This window comes from Dendropsophus ebraccatus, chromosome 11 (genome assembly GCF_027789765.1).
Source record: "Dendropsophus ebraccatus isolate aDenEbr1 chromosome 11, aDenEbr1.pat, whole genome shotgun sequence".
NCBI classification, from domain to species: domain Eukaryota; kingdom Metazoa; phylum Chordata; class Amphibia; order Anura; family Hylidae; genus Dendropsophus; species Dendropsophus ebraccatus.
Window position 1 is genome coordinate 91,545,388 of NC_091464.1, and position 18,487 is coordinate 91,563,874.

At 46.6% G+C, this 18,487-nt stretch overlaps 1 protein-coding gene across 1 annotated transcript in view; it reads left to right on the top strand.

The window, feature by feature from the left end:
* Window positions 1–18,487, top strand: part of GAP43 (growth associated protein 43) — a 56,656-nt gene that overhangs the window by 9,308 nt on the left and 28,861 nt on the right. The window lies entirely within an intron of this gene.

The window sequence follows — 18,487 nt, forward strand, 5'->3', positions numbered from 1 at the left end:
ATTGTAGATGGCGCCCTCCTGTGTATTCCTCCCTATTGTAGATGCCCCCCTCCTGTGTAATCCTCCCTTTTGTAGATGGCCCCCTCCTGTGTAATCTTCTCTATTGTAGATAGCCCCCTCCTGTGTAATCCTCCCTATTGTAGATGGCCCCTCTTGTGTAATCCTTCCTATTGTAGATGGCCCCTCCTGTGTAATCCTCCCTATTGTAGATGGCCCCCTCCTTTGTAATCCTCCCTATTGTAGATGGCCGCCTCTTGTATTGTCCCACTTTTATAGATGGCCCCCTCTTGTGTAATCCTTCCTATTGTAGATGCCCCCTCCTGTGTAATCCTCCCTATTGTAGATAGCCCCCTCCTGTGTAATCCTCCCTATTGTAGATGGCCCCTCCTTTGTAATCCTCCCTATTGTACATGGCCCCCTCCTTTGTAATCCTCCCTATTGTAGATGGCGCCCTCCTGTGTATTCCTCCCTATTGTAGATGCCCCCCTCCTGTGTAATCCTCCCTTTTGTAGATGGCCCCCTCCTGTGTAATCTTCTCTATTGTAGATAGCCCCCTCCTGTGTAATCCTCCCTATTGTAGATGGCCCCTCTTGTGTAATCCTTCCTATTGTAGATGGCCCCTCCTGTGTAATCCTCCCTATTGTAGATGGTCCCTCCTTTGTAATCCTCCCTATTGTAGATGGCCCCCCCCCTTTGTAATCCTCCCTATTGTAGATGGCCGCCTCTTGTATTGTCCCACTTTTATAGATGGCCCCCTCTTGTGTAATCCTTCCTATTGTAGATGCCCCCTCCTGTGTAATCCTCCCTATTGTAGATAGCCCCCTCCTGTGTAATCCTCCCTATTGTAGATGGCCCCTCCTTTGTAATCCTCCCTATTGTACATGGCCCCCTCCTTTGTAATCCTCCCTATTGTAGATGGCCCCCTCTTGTGTAATCATCCTTATTGTAGATGCCCCCCCTCCTGTGTAATCCTCCCTATTGTAGATGGCCCCCTCCTGTGTAATCCTCCCTATTGTAGATGGCGCCCTCCTGTGTATTCCTCCCTATTGTAGATGCCCCCCTCTTGTGTAATCATCCTTATTGTAGATGCCCCCCTCCTGTGTAATCCTCCCTATTGTAGATGGCCCCCTCCTGTGTAATCCTCCTTATTGTAGATGGCCCCCTCCTTTGTAATCCTCCCTATTGTACATGGCCCCCTCCTTTGTAATCCTCCCTATTGTAGATGGCCCCCTCTTGTGTAATCCTCCCTATTGTACATGGCCCCCTTCTGTGTAATCCTCCCTATTGTAGATGGCCCCCTCCTTTGTAATCCTCCCTATTGTAGATGGCCCCCTCTTGTGTAATCCTCCCTATTGTACATGGCCCCCTTCTGTGTAATCCTCCCTATTGTAGATGGTCCCTCCTTTGTAATCCTCCCTATTGTAGATGGCCCCCTCCTGTGTAATCCTCCCAATTGTAGATGCCCCCCTCCTGTGTAATCCTCCCTATTGTAGATGGCCCCCTCCTTTGTAATCCTCCCTATTGTAGATGGCCCCCTCCTGTGTAATCCTCCCTATTGTAGATGGCCCCCTCCTGTGTAATCCTCCCTATTGTAGATGGCGCCCTCCTGTGTATTCCTCCCTATTGTAGATGGCCCCCTCCTGTGTAATCCTCCCTATTGTAGATGGTCCCTCCTTTGTAATCCTCCCTATTGTAGATGGCCCCCTCCTTTGTAATCCTCCCTATTGTAGATGGCCGCCTCTTGTATTGTCCCACTTTTATAGATGGCCCCCTCCTGTGTAATCCTCCCTATTGTAGATGCCCCCCTCCTGTGTAATCCTCCCTATTGTAGATGGCCCCCTCCTTTGTAATCCTCCCTATTGTAGATGCCCCCCTCCTGTGTAATCCTCCCTATTGTAGATGGCCCCTCCTGTGTAATCCTCTCTATTGTAGATGCCCCCCTCCTGTGTAATCCTCCCTATTGTAGATGGCCGTCTCTTGTGTAGTCCCCATTTTGAAGATGGACATCTCCTGTGTAGTCCCTATTTTATAGATGGACATCTCTGGATGTCCCCGCAGCTTCTGTAAGTAATCTGTGTGTGTTTGTGTGTGCGGCTTAGGCTGCAGGGACATCTGGTGCAGGCAGTATCTCTGTACCCTGCTTCCTGTCCCGTAAGGTGGCAGGAGAGGGCGCGCTGCCAGGAGAGGAGCTGCTGGGGAGCAGGTGACAGGTCAGTTTAGGTTTTTTCTTTTCTTCTCCCAAGCAGCTTAAACTTTCTGGGTTAGCCTATATATGTCCGTGGCTTGGGCTCTGGGTGATACCTCCCCTGATGTCTATTCTAACACATGCTAACATTAGTACAGACATTAGACTTGGGGAAGCTGGCTGTGTCACAAGCGCTGTAGCAGACCAGTGATTGACAGTGATCCCTGCTCACTCTGCTACACTATTCTGCATCTGCAGCCCTACTGACACAGGCAGCATCTCCAACTGTAATGTCTATTCCAATGCTAATGTATAATAAAAAAACATCAGAAGAGGATCAATATCGTTATGCTACATGCTTGCACTAGGACTTGAGCAACCCTGCTGTTCCTGACCCAGCCATAGGCCTTGCTAGTAGACTATGTAAAAATGTAAAAATAATATAATATATATTTTAGAGATGAGCATAATTTAAAAAAATTCCATTCGCCAGGTTTACAAACTTGTGAACTGCACTTAAACAGCTAAACAATGTATTAGCTGTTTTGGTGTACTACTCACCTGTCCATACTCCCCCTGTGTCCTCTTCTCTGTCTCTGTGCTTCCAGTCTGCCCAGCGAATTACTGACTGAGACGGGAAGGCGCCATGGCCAGTGATTGGCTGAGCAGGCTGTCACTCTTGCAGGGACACAGAAGAGGACACTGGGGGAACGTGGACAGGTGAGCATATCTTTTTTTTAAACAAATTTTTTAAACAAAGCATGCAAAAATTAGCTTCACTCATCCCTAATGTTTTTCATAAAGGTATTTTACATATTAGATAACTTTGTTATATAAATAAAGGAAATCTGAACTACAATATTCAGGAGGTTGTCAAAGTTAAAGGGGTACTCCAGCGGGGGGGAAATTATTTTAAATTAACTTATTTCAGAAAGTTATATAGATTTGTTATGTACTTCTGTTTAAAATTTTCAGTCTTCCTCTACTTATGAGCTGCTGTATGTCATGCAGGAAGTGGTATATTCTTTCCAATCTGACACAGTACTCTCTGCTGCCACCTCTGTCCATGTCAGGAACTGTCTAGGAGAGGTTTTCTATGGGGATTTGCTGCTGGTCTGGACAGTTCCTGACATGGACAGAGGTGGCAGCAGAGAGCACTGTGTCAGACTGGACAGAATACACCACTTCCTGAGGACATACAGCAGATGATAAGTACTGGAAGACTTGAAATTTTTAAATACAAGTAAATTACAAATCTATATAGGTTTCTGTAACCAGTTGATTTTAAAAAGAGAAAAAAAATGCCAGAGTACCCCTTTAAGAAAAAATACAAACTTCTCTTTACCAGTTTCAGCTCCACTTGTCTATAGACAGTGCCTGGTGTTACAGTTAAAGTGAATGGCGATGAGATGCAATACCAGACTCAGCCCATAGATAAGAGTGGCGCTGTTCTTTCTAATCCTGGACAACCATTATAAGACTATGCCATCTTTGTGCAGCATCTCTGCTCTTTATTACTCAGTATTTGGGGTTAGGACCCAGGTGCTGGCGATCAGTCACCCGAGAGGGAGCTGTCACTGACAGCTGGATGTTTTGGAAACATCTACCACCTCTTTTCCATTGAGCCTTTCAGTACATTCCTCTAGAGGCTTCTCTGCGGCTCTTGTGCTGGAGATTAAAGGAACATTAGAAGGCCGGGACAAGAGCGGCTCCTTTCCTCTTTCTCCTCTGTGTGTGATGAATAGATATGAGCGGGGGACATGTTCCTTTGATGCTTTCTTCCGCTTCTGGCATTAACATTTCAGTAGAAGTCAGCAGAAAATCTGGAGCAGGTTTGCATATAACACATGATAATCCCTCAACAGCTGACGTGGGACGCTCCATCCGCAGCCAAAGTTCCCGCTCAGAGTGAGTGCCGAGATCTGGGTCACTTACTTCATAGGTTGGGTGGGTGTACCGCACTCTAGTATATGGAGGTGCCATAAAGGAAATGATAATAATACAGTCTAGGATTATACAAAGTTTGGACCAGGAGTTGTGCAAGACTGTAATCCAGAGTTGCGCTATAACAGCAGTCTGTATAGTCTGGAGCCCCCTATAACACCAGTCTGTATGCGGTTCAGGGAAGAAACAGAGTGCTGCACCTCACACCTATGGCTGATACCAGTGCCGCTAGGCTAAATAAAAAACACATCAGAATTTTGTGTATGAATTGATCAAGCCATACTGCCCCATGTACCTCGTGCCGGTATCTGATACACATGGGTCCCTACACTAAGTCCACACCGTGCCAGTCAGTCGCCACCAACCCCGCAGGCGTGCACAGTTAGGGAACGGGGGCCATGGGACGGCCCTGCAACCCCCATGCCACAGGACCAGACCCAAAAACACCACACCAGAACCCGGCCGGCACCGCCGACCGGCACGGTGTGGAGTTAGCGTAGGGACCCGTGTGGACCAGAGGACCTGCGCGGTGGTACACGGGGCAATATGGCTTGATCAATTCATATACAGACACTCTGGTGTTGATTTTTAATATAGGCCTGGCGGCATTAGTATCAGCCATAGATGGGATGTGCAGCCGTTCCATTCTCTCCAGTTCGTGTTTCACATTTCTACCAGTCTGTATAGTCTGGAGCCCCTTATAACAACAGTCTGTATAGTCTGGAGCCCCTTATAACAACAGTCTGTATAGTCTGGAGCCCCCTATAACAGCAGTCTGTATAGTCTGGAGCCCCCTATAACAGCAGTCTGTATAGTCTGGAGCCCCCTATAACAGCAGTCTGTATAGTCTGGAGCCCCCCTATAACAGCAGTCTGTGTAGTCTGGAGCCCCCTATAACAGCAGTCTGTATAGTCTGGAGCCCCCTATAACAGCAGTCTGTATAGTCTGGAGCCCCCTATAACAGCAGTCTGTATAGTTTGGAGCCCCCTATAACAACAGTCTGTATAGTCTGGTGCCCCCTATAACAGCAATCTGTATAGTCTGGAGCCCCCTATAACAGCAGTCTGTATAGTCTGGAGCCCCCTATAACAGCATTCTGTGTAGTCTGGAGCCCCCTATAACAGCAGTCTGTATAGTCTGGAGCCCCCTATAACAGCAGTCTGTATAGTCTGGAGCCCCCTATAACAGCAGTCTGTATAGTCTGAAGCCCCCTATAACAGCAGTCTGTATAGTCTGGAGCCCCCTATAATAGCAGTCTGTATAGTCTGGAGCCCCCTATAACAGCAGTCTGTGCAGTCTGGAGCCCCCTATAACAGCAGTCTGGAGCCCCCTATAACAGCGGTCTGTGTAGTCTGGAGCCCCATATAACAGCAGTCTGTGTAGTCTGGAGCCCTCTATAACAGCAGTCTGTATAGTCTGAAGCCCCCTATAACAGCAGTCTGTATAGTCTGGAGCCCCCTATAATAGCAGTCTGTATAGTCTGGAGCCCCCTATAACAGAAGTCTGTGCAGTCTGGAGCCCCCTATAACAGCAGTCTGGAGTCCCCTATAACAGCAGTCTGTGCAGTCTGGAGCCCCCTATAACAGCAGTCTGTGTAGTCTGGTGCCCCCTATAACAGCAGACTGTGTAGTCTGGAGCCCTCTATAACAGCAGACTGTATAGTCTGGAGCCCTCTATAACAGCATTCTGTGTAGTCTGGAGCCCCCTATAACAGCAGTCTGTATAGTCTGGAGCCCCCTATAACAGCAGTCTGTATAGTCTGAAGCCCCCTATAACAGCAGTCTGTGCAGTCTGGAGCCCCCTATAACAGCAGTCTGTGTAGTCTGGTGCCCCCTATAACAGCAGACTGTGTAGTCTGGAGCCCTCTATAACAGCAGACTGTATAGTCTGGAGCCCTCTATAACAGCATTCTGTGTAGTCTGGAGCCCCCTATAACAGCAGTCTGTATAGTCTGGAGCCCCCTATAACAGCAGTCTGTATAGTCTGAAGCCCCCTATAACAGCAGTCTGTGCAGTCTGGAGCCCCCTATAACAGCAGTCTGTGTAGTCTGGTGCCCCCTATAACAGCAGACTGTGTAGTCTGGAGCCCTCTATAACAGCAGACTGTATAGTCTGGAGCCCTCTATAACAGCAGTCTGTATAGTCTGGAGCCCCATATAACAGCAGTCTGTATAGTCTGGAGCCTCCTATAACAGCAGTCTGTGTAGTCTGGAGCCCCCTATAACAGCAGTCTGTATAGTCTGGAGCCCCCTATAACAGCAGTCTGTACAGTATTGAGCCCCCTATAACACCAGTCTGTATAGTCTGTAGCCCCCTTATAACACCAGTCTGTATAGTCTGGAGCCCCCTATAACAGCAGTCTGTATAGTCTGGAGCCCCCTATAACAGCAGTCTCTATAGTCTGGAGCCCCCTATAACAGCAGTCTGTAGAGTCTGAAGCCCCCTATAACAGCAGTCTGTATAGTCTGGAGGATCTGTCACAGTGGCTTGCAGGCTGAAGGAACAGAGAAGTGCCAGAGGAGAGAAGACCTGTCTTCTGCCCAGATCAGGTGAGTATGAGGCTTTGTTTTGTATTGGCACATCAGAGCAGGGATATATACTATAGGGGCATATATTAGAGCAGGGATATATACTATGGGGGCATATATCAAAGCAGGGGTATATACTATGGGGGCATATATCAGAGCAGGGGTATATACTATGGGGGCATATATCAGAGCAGGGGTATATATATATATATATATATATATATATATATATATATATATATATATATATAACATGATGGCATCACACAGTTGCCGCAGATTTGTCGGCTGCACATCCATGATGCGAATCTCCCGTTCCACCACATCCCAAAGATGCTCTATTGGATTGAGATCTGGTGACTGTGGAGGCCATTGGAGTACAGTGACCTCATTGTCATGTTCAAGCAGAAATCGAGACTCATCAGACCAGGCAACGTTTTTCCAATCTTCTACTGTCCAATTTCGATGAGCTTGTGCAAATTGTAGCCTCAGTTTCCTGTTCTTAGCTGAGCGGAGTGGCACCCGGTGTGGTCTTCTACTGCTGTAGCCCATCTCTGTACTGTGCGTTCAGAGATGCTCTTCTGCCTACCTTGGCTGTAACGGTTGGCTATTTGAGTCACTGTTGCCTTTCTATCAGCTAGAACCAGTCTGCCCATTCTCCTCTGACCTCTGGCATCAACAAGGCATTTCCGCCCACAGAACTGCCGCTCACTGGATGGTTTTTCTTTTTCGGACCATTCTCTGTAAACCCTAGAGATGGTTGTGCGTGAAAATCCCAGTAGATCAGCAGTTTCTGAAATACTCAGACCAGCCCTTCTGGCACCAACAACCATGCCACGTTCAAAGGCACTCAAATCACCTTTCTTCGCCATACTGATGCTCGGTTTGAACTGCAGGAGATTGTCTTGACCATGTCTACATGCCTAAATGCCGCCATGTGATTGGCTGATTAGAAATTAAGTGGTAAAGTGCAGTTGGACAGGTGTACCTAATAAAGTGGCCGGTGAGTGTATATAGCCTGTGTGCAGTGTATGGTATATAGCCTGTGTGCAGCATATGACATATAGCCTGTGTGCAGTGTATGATATACAGCCTGTGTGCAGTGTATGGTATATAGCCTGTTTGCAGACTATGATATATAGCCTGTGTGCAGTGTATGATATATAGCCTGTGTGCAGTGTATGATATATAGCCTGTGTGCAGTGTATGGTATATAGCCTGTTTGCAGACTATGATATATAGCCTGTGTGCAGTGTATGATATATAGCCTGTGTGCAGTGTATGATATATAGCCTGTGTGCAGTGTATGGTATATAGCCTGTATGCAGCCTATGACATGTAGCCTGTGTGCAGCATATGACATGTAGCCTGTGTGCAGCTATATATGCCATGATCCTTAGGGTGTATTCACATGTACCATATCTGCTATAGATTCTAGACAACCTTTAAGTACTTTCTGGGTGCTCTTTACTGCTTCAGGTAGTTTATATGGTTGGGAACTGAAGATGGGACCTAGACTTGCAAGTCCAGGATCTGCCTGCGATTCACAACTGCATATGCTAGCTGTGGTGGCTAACACAGTGGGTAAGAGAGCACAGAAAGTGCTAAAGTGCTGTGTTCTCGCATTGAATTAAGTGGGAACACACCGCAATACTCACCCCTCCCCATCCTGTCTCTAGGGCCTGGCATCTTCCTCTGGACTGCAGCCTCTAGGGACCATCATATGCAGAACAGAGGAGGATGCTGAGCCATACAGACAGGAGTGAGGAGGGGTAGGTGCTAAGTCCCCTACAGTAACCAGCCACCTATATAGATTGCTGTATGGTTTATTTGTGGGGGAAGAAAATGGGGGGGTGCCCAACAAAATTGTTGCCCAGGGCCTCCACCAACCTTAATCCGGCCCTGTGCAGAATTCATTGGTTTGCATGAGAGCTGTATACACAAAAATTTGGCTATTGTTTATCATGACTTGGCAAAAGTTTCCACACCCTTTAAGGACAGTGATGTCATGTGGTGTCTAACAAGCCGCCTGTCAGACTCTGCAACCTGTTGTCTAAAAGGATGAAAAAGCTCTAATTCCTGTATTTACCAGCCCCACACCTGCCGCTGCCGCTGTCATTGTCCTGGCGGTGAATGGAGTGTCCAGCAAATTACCTAGTGCTATAATAGTCGCCACCGCCCCCCGACCGTCCCAGGTGACCGGGGACAATAGAGCCATTGATTTCTCCACTTTATCTGCTGATGGCAGCTGGTTAAGATGTGGCGCTGCATCTATATACCGCCGTCCAGGGAGGAATAAAAAAAACCTAAAAAGCAATATACAGCCTAAATGGAAGATCTTCCAGCTAAACAGGAGACAATGGCAAAAAGGGAAAACGAAACCAGGCATTCTGGGTGAATGTCAGCGATGTTCTCAGTGTCTGCGCGGCAGCCAAAAATAATGGGGGCTATATGCAAGGAAAGCTTCATCTTTATCATCTTCATCATATAATGTTAAAGGTTGTATGTAAAAGAAGCTTCATCATCATCATCATCATCATCATCATCATCAAATAATGTAAAGCTCCTCGACTTTATATATTATAATCTACTTATTATATCATTTCTGCATCATTTCCATTATCTTTTTGCTTTCAGTGGATGAATACATGCAATGCTCTGTGAGCTCTACAGCCTGGACTCCACACATATATTATAAATAGCTAGTCCTGCTCTGAGCTGTTTCAAGTGTAGACAATGCTCTGTGAGCTCTGCAGCCTGATACATTGTACATAGCTAGTCATGCTCTCAGTTGTATCCAGTGTAGACAATGCTCTGTGAGCTCCAGACTGATACATTGTATATAGCTAGCCCTGCTCTCAGCTGTATCCAGTGTAGACAATGCTCTGTGAGCTCCAGACTGATACATTGTACATAGCTAGTCCTGCTCTCAGCTGTATCCAGTGTAGACAATGCTCTGTGAGCTCCAGACTGATACATTGTACATAGCTAGTCCTGCTCTCAGTTATATCCAGTGTAGACAATGCTCTGTGAGCTCCAGACTGATACATTGTACATAGCTAGTCCTGCTCTCAGCTGTATCCAGTGTAGACAATGCTCTGTGAGCTGCAGACTGATACATTGTACATACAGTAGTTAGTCCTGCTTTCAGCTGAACACAGGATACAGTTGTTTTGTTTTCCCCTAGAGATTGCTATGTGAGCTAAACATTGTATACACTGGATATAATTGTATCACTTCTCAGCTGAGAGCAGGACTAGCTATGTATAATGTATCAGTCTGGAGCTCACAGAGCATTGTCTACACTGGATACAGCTGAGAGCAGGGCTAGCTATGTACAATGTATCAGTCTGGAGCTCACAGAGCATTGTCTACACTGGATACAGCTGAGAGCAGGACTAGCTATGTACAATGTATCAGTCTGAAGCTCACAGAGCATTGTCTACACTGGATACAGCTGAGAGCAGGACTAGCTATGTACAATGTATCAGTCTGAAGCTCACAGAGCATTGTCTACACTGGATACAGCTGAGAGCAGGACTAGCGATGTACAATGTATCAGTCTGGAGTCCAGGATGTTTAGCTCACAGAGCATTGTCTAGACTAGATACAATTGTTGCCATTGGGTTGCCATGGTAGCACAGATACACAGACCCCTGCCCTACAACTCCCATCATGCCTGGACGGCTGTGGCTTTGTTGGGAGTTACAGTTTTGGCACAATACGAGGAGCGTTCCTGCTGTACAATATGGTGAGGTATGGCCGTTGTGAGGAGGACGGTGATTTACACCCCGATACTCTCTCACACGTCCCAGGGCCGTCACCATAGACATTAGCATCTCCAGGAACGGAAACCTTGTATGTAAAATGTAACATAAAGCATCCCGGACGGTGACGGCCGGAACACGGATACAATGATGTAAACAGGAGGCGACTGTCTCTCCAGATGTCTCATAAAACCTCAAAAAAAGCAAAACAGGATCTGTCCTTAAAGGGGCCCTCCAGTAACATACATTGTGACACCGCCTCAGGATCTCTGCTTATTGTCAGTGAACGCAGACGCTTGTTTATATTGATGAGTTGGTGGTTTTGCAACAGTGTATCAGCGCAGGTCATAGTCGCTGTCATTGTTCAACAACTACAACTCCCATCATGTCCCAGGGCTGTATGACCGGGTCCAGATCGGCTCCTCTGCGGCCTGGTGATGCATTTAGCACATGGCTAATATTCATACGCGATATTCTGATTTACGGAGACAACGCCATGGCTGCGTCTGCACAATAGCTGACAGGCGACATCTCCGCGCAGGCTGCCAGGTTACTAGGAGACAGGAATGCCAGGGTACAGATGGCTCCTTGTCACCCAGGAACGGCTGTGCCAGCTTTTAGTATTAGCAGGATCTCAAGGATGTACTGCTCATAAGGGATAACTGTGGTCACCTATAGGGGATAATAGGGTCATGTGGGTGAGGACTAATGTACAACGCACTATGCAAAATCTGCAACAGGGCCTCTGACTTACCATAGGTCTCTGGGGGTCCAGGTATGACATCGGCCTCTGTACTCCCTGGACCAGTGCTATTTCGAGTTTTTTTAAGTTGATGGGCAGTTTACCCATCCTCCCCATTAATCAGCTGTAATGTGACAGTGTTTGTTTTATCTGTAGCGCCATCTCCAGGTTTGTCATGTTGTAATTGCATCATGTACCTATCATCATGGACAACACCAGTATAATCAAGATGCCAATGGCTGCAACCTAAAGCTTCAGCCGTGATAATCTTTGATCTGCCTACTTTTCCACGTGATCATTGTCAATCACATCCAGAGGCAGATATAGGAGGGGCGAGCCCTATCTAATCATATGTAATCATGTAAGGGGGATAGTCCTGAGAAGCTAACACTGACTATACCTAGAGCTAAATAGAGGTGTTTATGTTGATGAGCAGTGTACCCATCCTCCCCATCAATAAGCTGTGATGTGACTTTGTCTATGTTTATGAGCAGTGTACCCATCCTCCCTATCAATGAACTGTAATATGATGGTTTCCATGTTGATAAGCAGTGTACCCATCCTCCCCATCAATCAGCGGTGATGTGACAGTGTTCATGTTGATGAGCAGTGTACCCATCCTCCCCATCAAGCAGCTGTGGTGTCCATCCCCAGGTTTACCACCTACAGACACAGGACATGAGCGTCTCTCGTACCCAGGGTTGTTTGGACATATTGCCCTCAGCCTTTAAATAAACAGGATGATTCCATTCACTGACAGCAAACAGAGACATTGAAAATGTAGTTATTTCTACCATTGAAAAGTGACACATCTGTATAGGAATTGTCTCCTTCAGATGAGTGAGGCAGAGGAGAGTGTGAACTTATATTCGGACTGTTTGCAAGGAAGACATAGGGGGGATGTATGGTTTCGTCCTATAGTAAGAATGTCCTATGTTGCCCATAGCAACCAATCACAGCTCAGCTTTCATTTTACCAGAGCTCAGTGATTGGTTGCTATGGGCAACAGAGAGAATCTTACTATGAGACAGCAGCACTATCTCTCCCATTGCCCCCATTGGTTTCCGAAAATATACAAGACTTTTCCCGATGCTGCATCCTCACTAAGGAGTCACTACTCTTTCTTATAGTCCTTATTGCTCCCAGGTGTCACTGCAAACTATTGAGGTCTGTATTAGATTAGGGGTCTGGTCTGTGATCTGTATTAGATTAGGGATCTGGTCTGGGATCTGTATTAGATTAGGGGTCTGGTCTGGGGTCTGTATTACATTAGAGGTCTGGTCTGAGATCTGTATTAGTTTAGGGGTCTGGTCTGTGATCTGTATTAGATTAGGGGTCTGGTCTGGGATCTGTATTAGATTAGGGGTCTGGATTGGGGTCTGTATTACATTAGGGGTCTGGTCTGAGATCTGTATTAGTTTAGGGGTCTGGTCTGGGGTCTGTATTAGTTTAGGGGTCTGGTCTGAGATCTGTATTAGATTAGGGGTCTGGTCTGGGATCTGTATTAGATTAGGGGTCTGGTCTGGGATCTGTATTAGATTAGGGGTCTGGATTGGGGTCTGTATTACATTAGGGGTCTGGTCTGAGATCTGTATTAGTTTAGGGGTCTGGTCTGGGGTCTGTATTAGTTTAGGGGTCTGGTCTGAGATCTGTATTAGGTTAGGGGTCTGGTCTGGGGTCTGTATTAGTTTAGGGGTCTGGTCTGGGGTCTGTATTAGTTTAGGGGTCTGGTCTGAGATCTGTATTAGGTTAGGGGTCTGGTCTGGGGTCTGTATTAGTTTAGGGGTCTGGTCTGGGGTCTGTTTTAGTTTAGGGGTCTGGTCTGGGGTCTGTATTAGTTTAGGGGTCTGGTCTGGGGTCTGTATTAGTTTAGGGGTCTGGTTTGGGGTCTGTATTAGTTTAGGGGTCTGGTCTGAGATCTGTATTAGGTTAGGGGTCTGGTCTGGGGTCTGTATTAGTTTAGGGGTCTGGTCTGGGCTGTGTATTAGTTTTGGGGTCTGGTCTGGGGTCTGTATTACTTTAGGGGTCTGGTCTGGGGTCTGTATTACTTTAGGGGTCTGGTCTGGATCTGTATTAGGTTAGGGCTCTGGTCTGGGGTCTGTATTAGCTTAGGGCTCTGGTCTGGGGTCTGTATTAGTTTAGGGGTCTGGTCTGGGGTCTGTATTAGTTTAGGGGTCTGGTCTGGGGTCTGTATTAGTTTAGGGGTCTGGTCTGGGCTCTGTATTAGTTTAGGGGTCTGGTCTGGGCTCTGTATTAGTTTAGGGGTCTGGTCTGGGGTCTGTATTAGTTTAGGGGTCTGGTCTGGGATCTGTATTAGTTTAGGGGTCTGGTCTGGGGTCTGTAATAGTTTAGGGGTCTGGTCTGGGGTCTGTATTAGTTTAGGGGCCTGGTCTGGGGTCTGTATTACTTTAGGGGTCTAGGGTCTGTATTAGTTTAGGGGTCTGGTCTGAGATCTGTATTAGATTAGGGGTCTGGTTTGGGGTCTGTATTAGGTTAGTGGTCTGGTCTGAGGTCTGTATTAGTTTAGGGGTCTGGGGTCTGTATTAGTTTAGGGGTCTGATCTGGGGTCTGTATTAGTTTAGGGGTCTGGTCTGGGGTCTGTATTAGTTTAGGGGTCTGGTCTGGGCTGTGTATTAGTTTAGGGGTCTGGTTTGGGGTCTGTATTAGTTTAGGGGTCTGGGCTGTGTATTTGTTTTGGGGTCTGGTCTGGGGTCTGTATTACTTTAGGGGTCTGGTCTGAGATCTGTATTAATTTAGAGGTCTGGTCTGGGGTCTGTGTTAGCTTAGGGGGTCCAATCTGTAGCTGTGTCAGTTTAGGGGTCTAGTCTGGGGTCAATATTCGATTAGAGGGTCTGGTCTGGGGTCTCTGTTAGCTTAGTCTGTATTTTTTAGGGAGTATGGTCTTTACTTTATATTAGTTTAGGGGCTCTGCTCTGTATACATTTGGATTGTAATGAAGGGGGCCACATGTTCGACTTGTGAGTCAAATGCCCTAGGTCCTGGGGTAAATGGTGAGGCCATAATTCAGAAGTGTTTATGTCCTGCACCCCTCATCAATTCCCAGAATCTCCCTGTTTCTCATACGTTGCTTTGCTCTGAGGCCGTTATTCTTGCTGCCGTCCATGATCTCAGTCTCGTCTATTATTAGATGCTTGCACTTTGCTTGATTGCAATTAACACGGCTGCTCGGTGTGAATCATGTGCGCTCACTCGCTTGCTCGCTCTTCAGTTCTCCATGTTATTATTCTTCACCTTTAGATTGGATAATATTTTCTACAAGAGCTGGGAATAAGATCAGCTGGATGTACAGCCCCTTAGTAGTATATATAGGACGCTATACTTCACCCATAAGGCAGATCACACCTTAAAGGGCGTTGTTAAAGGGGTTGTCCGGCGATAAAAAATTATTCACAGAATAACACACATTACAAAGTTATACAACTTTGTAATGTATGTTATGTCTGTGAATGGCCCCCTTCCCCGTGTCCCACCACCCCCACCCGTCATCAGCTGCTCAGCCGCGATTGGCTGAGCACAGTTATGCTCAGCCAATCGCGGCTGAGCTTCGGATGACGCTGCAGAGGGTGGCCGGCACTCGGGAAGATCCGCCGGCCTCCCGAAGAAGACGTCACTGCTGAGGATCGGAGACCGTGGACGACACGAGATGCGGTGAGTATAATGCACCACACTTCCGGGTCTAGCGTGGGTGGGGGGAAACATGGGGAAGGGGGCCATTCACAGACATAACATACATTACAAAGTTGTATAACTTTGTAATGTGTGTTATTCTGTGAATAATTTTTTTATCGCCGGACAACCCCTTTAATTTAACAGAATCTACATATGAAAACTCTATACTAAAATACTCATTCTTATGGAAATCAGCAATTTCCCCTTCCCAAGGCCTATAGTCACACATCAGGCCTATAGTCATATGTCAGGCCTATACTATAGTCACCTATCAGGCCTATAGTCATATGTCAGGCCTATAGTCACACATCAGGCCTATAGTCATATGTCAGGCCTATATTCACACATCAGGCCTATACTATAGTCACATATCAGGCCTATAGTTACATATCAGGCCTATAGTCACATGTCAGGCCTATAGTCATATGTCAGGCCTATAGTCATATGTCGGGCCTCTAGTCATATGTCAGGCCTATAGTCACATATCAGGCCTATAGTCATATGTTAGGCGTATAGTCACACATCAAGCCTAAACTATAGTCACATATCAGGCCTATAGTCATATGTCAGGCCTATAGTCATATGTCAGGCCTATAGTCACACATCAGGCCTATAGTCATATGTCAGGCCTATAGTCACACATCAGGCCTATAGTCATATGTCAGGCCTATAGTCACATATTAGGCCTATAGTCATATGTCAGGCCTATAGTCACATATCAGGCCTATAGTCATATGTCAGGCCTATAGTCATATGTCAGGCCTATAGTCACACATCAGGCCTATAGTCACATATGAGGCCTATAGTCATATGTCAGGCCTATAGTCATATGTCAGGCCTATAGTCACACATCAGGCCTATAGTCATATGTGAGGCCTCTTGTCCATCCTTGGTACAATGCTCTCTTCTGAATAGTCTAACAAATAGAGGGTTTCTTTAACCCTTTCCCTGCTTCTTTTTTTTTCCACTAACACTCAATATCATATGAAAACATGAAATATTTTCACTACAGCAGTCACAATAGGATGATGCGTTCTGTTCTCTGCAGCTTACAGCTTAGCTATATAGACTGGGACATAATTGTCATATTGCAGCTCTTGTTTAACCTAATAGGGCTGAGCTGCAATACCAGGTGCAGCCACTACTACATGTATGGCGCTGTGCCTTGTAAACTATAAAGGAGACACAGGGTGGCATTTATTAAGTCCGGCGTTTTTTACGCCGAACTTATAAATGCCCCCGCAGCTCCGGCGCTACGGAGATTTATGTAGAGGCGGACTGCCTCTACATAAATCCTGTGCGCGCCGGTGCGCACCGCCGAAAACCTACGCCAGCTGAGGACTGGAGTAGGTTTTCGGCGTACATGTGGGCGGAACGGATGGTAAATCGCGCGGACTCTGAGTCCGCGCCCTCCGTTCCGCCCACTACACGCCCCCTTTCCGCCCCCCTGGCGTACTCGGCGGAAAGTGCCGATTTGCAAATATTTTATTCGCAAATCGGCCATTTGTGAATAAAAAAATACGCAAATTTCCGCCGAAAATCATCCGTTCGCCGGATGATACATGTGGCCCACAGTGCTTATGAAAATACAAATCGGCACATATCGGTTGGGGGATATAAAAATCCTGATATGAAGGCCAAACCAGAATTCACACATACTGTATTAAGCTCTTGTAATGGCACCACACCTGGCTGTGTCTGGTACTGCATGTTAGCTCCGTTAAAATGAATGGGTTCTAAGCTGCAATACCGCACATAACCAGAGGACAGCTGTGGCATCCTGCTTCTCTAACCTTGTACAACCCTCTTTGGTATAATTCTTTCAAGAACGTCTCCATTTACGGACAGCAAGCAGAAAAAAATGGAAATGGTAAAAACTGAAAAAAAAAAGTCTTTTAGACTATTATAAAGTTGTAGAATGTTCATAATACAATGACTAATAACCTGAAATGTACAAATCACATGATCCTAGGAACCTACTGAGTTACATACAGTATGTAGAGTCCTGTTGGGCTGAAGCTACATTATAAGTAAATGCATCACTATGCGCCATAAATCCTGACTGCCTTAACCAGCTGAGTGTCACCATGACAGCAGGAAGATGCTATAGAGGCCGGCCGTCCAGGATAGTCAGTCCTCTGCAGGTTGCTTTGTGTCTCTCCATTGGGTGTGCATTGATTATATTGAGTTGTGCTGCTTGCGTTGCAATTGCATAAGGAGCTGCTTTTGTTGCTTTCTCGGCTCCAGCGCAGCAGGTACAATACAATTTCTTCTTTGTCGCCGTCGTACAGAGATTTAATATTTGCTTGATGAATAGCGCCTCTTTGTAATGTGTCCGACGCTTCCTTTCACTGAGTTGCTTTTGGCTCTTTGTGGCCATTATTAGCGGTAAAATATTTCACGCCAGGTCCCCGTGGCTTTAATACTGCGTTCTGCCTGAACTCTGCGCACCTCTTTATTCTTCCCGTTCTAATGCTGAAAATGAAAGCTTGGGGTCCTCCAGAGGTCTTGTGAGGATTGTACAGGATTAGAAAAACATGGTGAATATGGCCGCTTTTCCTCTAGAACTGCAGCTAAGATGCAATGCCTATTGTTACCTGGTGTGGCGCTGTGTCAGGCAGAATTTTATTTTTTTTTCCCCCAAATGGATTTGATCTTCTTTGCCTGCCAGCAGGATGTCTGCAGCTGAGTATAGGATGGGGAGGGAGGAGGGGGATACAGCTGCAGTGTTTCTGTGTCAGTCTGTGTTTGAGGCTTATGCTGTGAGAGGGGAGGAGGGGGCTGCAGCTGCAGTGTCCCTGCATCAGGCTGTGTGTGAGGCTTGTACTGTGAGAGGGGAGAAGGAGGATGCAATGGCAGTATCCCTGCATCAGGCTGTGTGCAGCTTGTGCTGTGAGAGGGCAGGAGGGGGCTGCAGTGTCCCTGCATTAGGCTATGTGTGAGGCTTGTGCTGTGATAGGGAATAGGAGGAAGTAGCTGCAGTGTCCCTCTATTAGGCTGTGTGTGAGGCTTGTACTGTGAGAGGAGAGGAGGGGGCTGCAGCTGCAGTGTCCCTGCATTAGGCTATGTGTGAGACTTGTGCTGTGAGAGGGGAGGGGGCTCAGACGTCATAGAATTATAAATTTTTTTCATGTAAGAGAATGGAAAATTATGAAATTTGTGATAAAACCTATTCCCACCCATTCTTGATTGGCCGTCAATCTTTGTTAAGGAGCATGTTGGCCACAGGGACATGTCACGTGACTAAAGCAATCCAGTTGGAATACTCTGATGTCACCATAGCTGGTAATGATTGGTCACTGCTCACACCAGGAAGGGGCATCATGTGGCCCAGTAGAGTGGTGACACTGGAATGGGTAAGAATCTTCATGGTAATGGTGGCCATATTGGCTGGAAACTTTCAGAGCAGAAATCTGTAACACCTACTATAGTCAATGTCATACTGGTGTCCTATATAAACCTCCTCCGGCACTAGGACCCAGGTGTGACTGCTCCCTCTAGCTACACCCCCGATCACCGTATATTTTGGGATTTAAGTTGCGGGAATCCTCCCTGTGATGTTTTTGATACTTTTACGTGTCTTTTAAGCCACACATGACATGTATATGAATGGTTTGTAATCGCTACGTTGA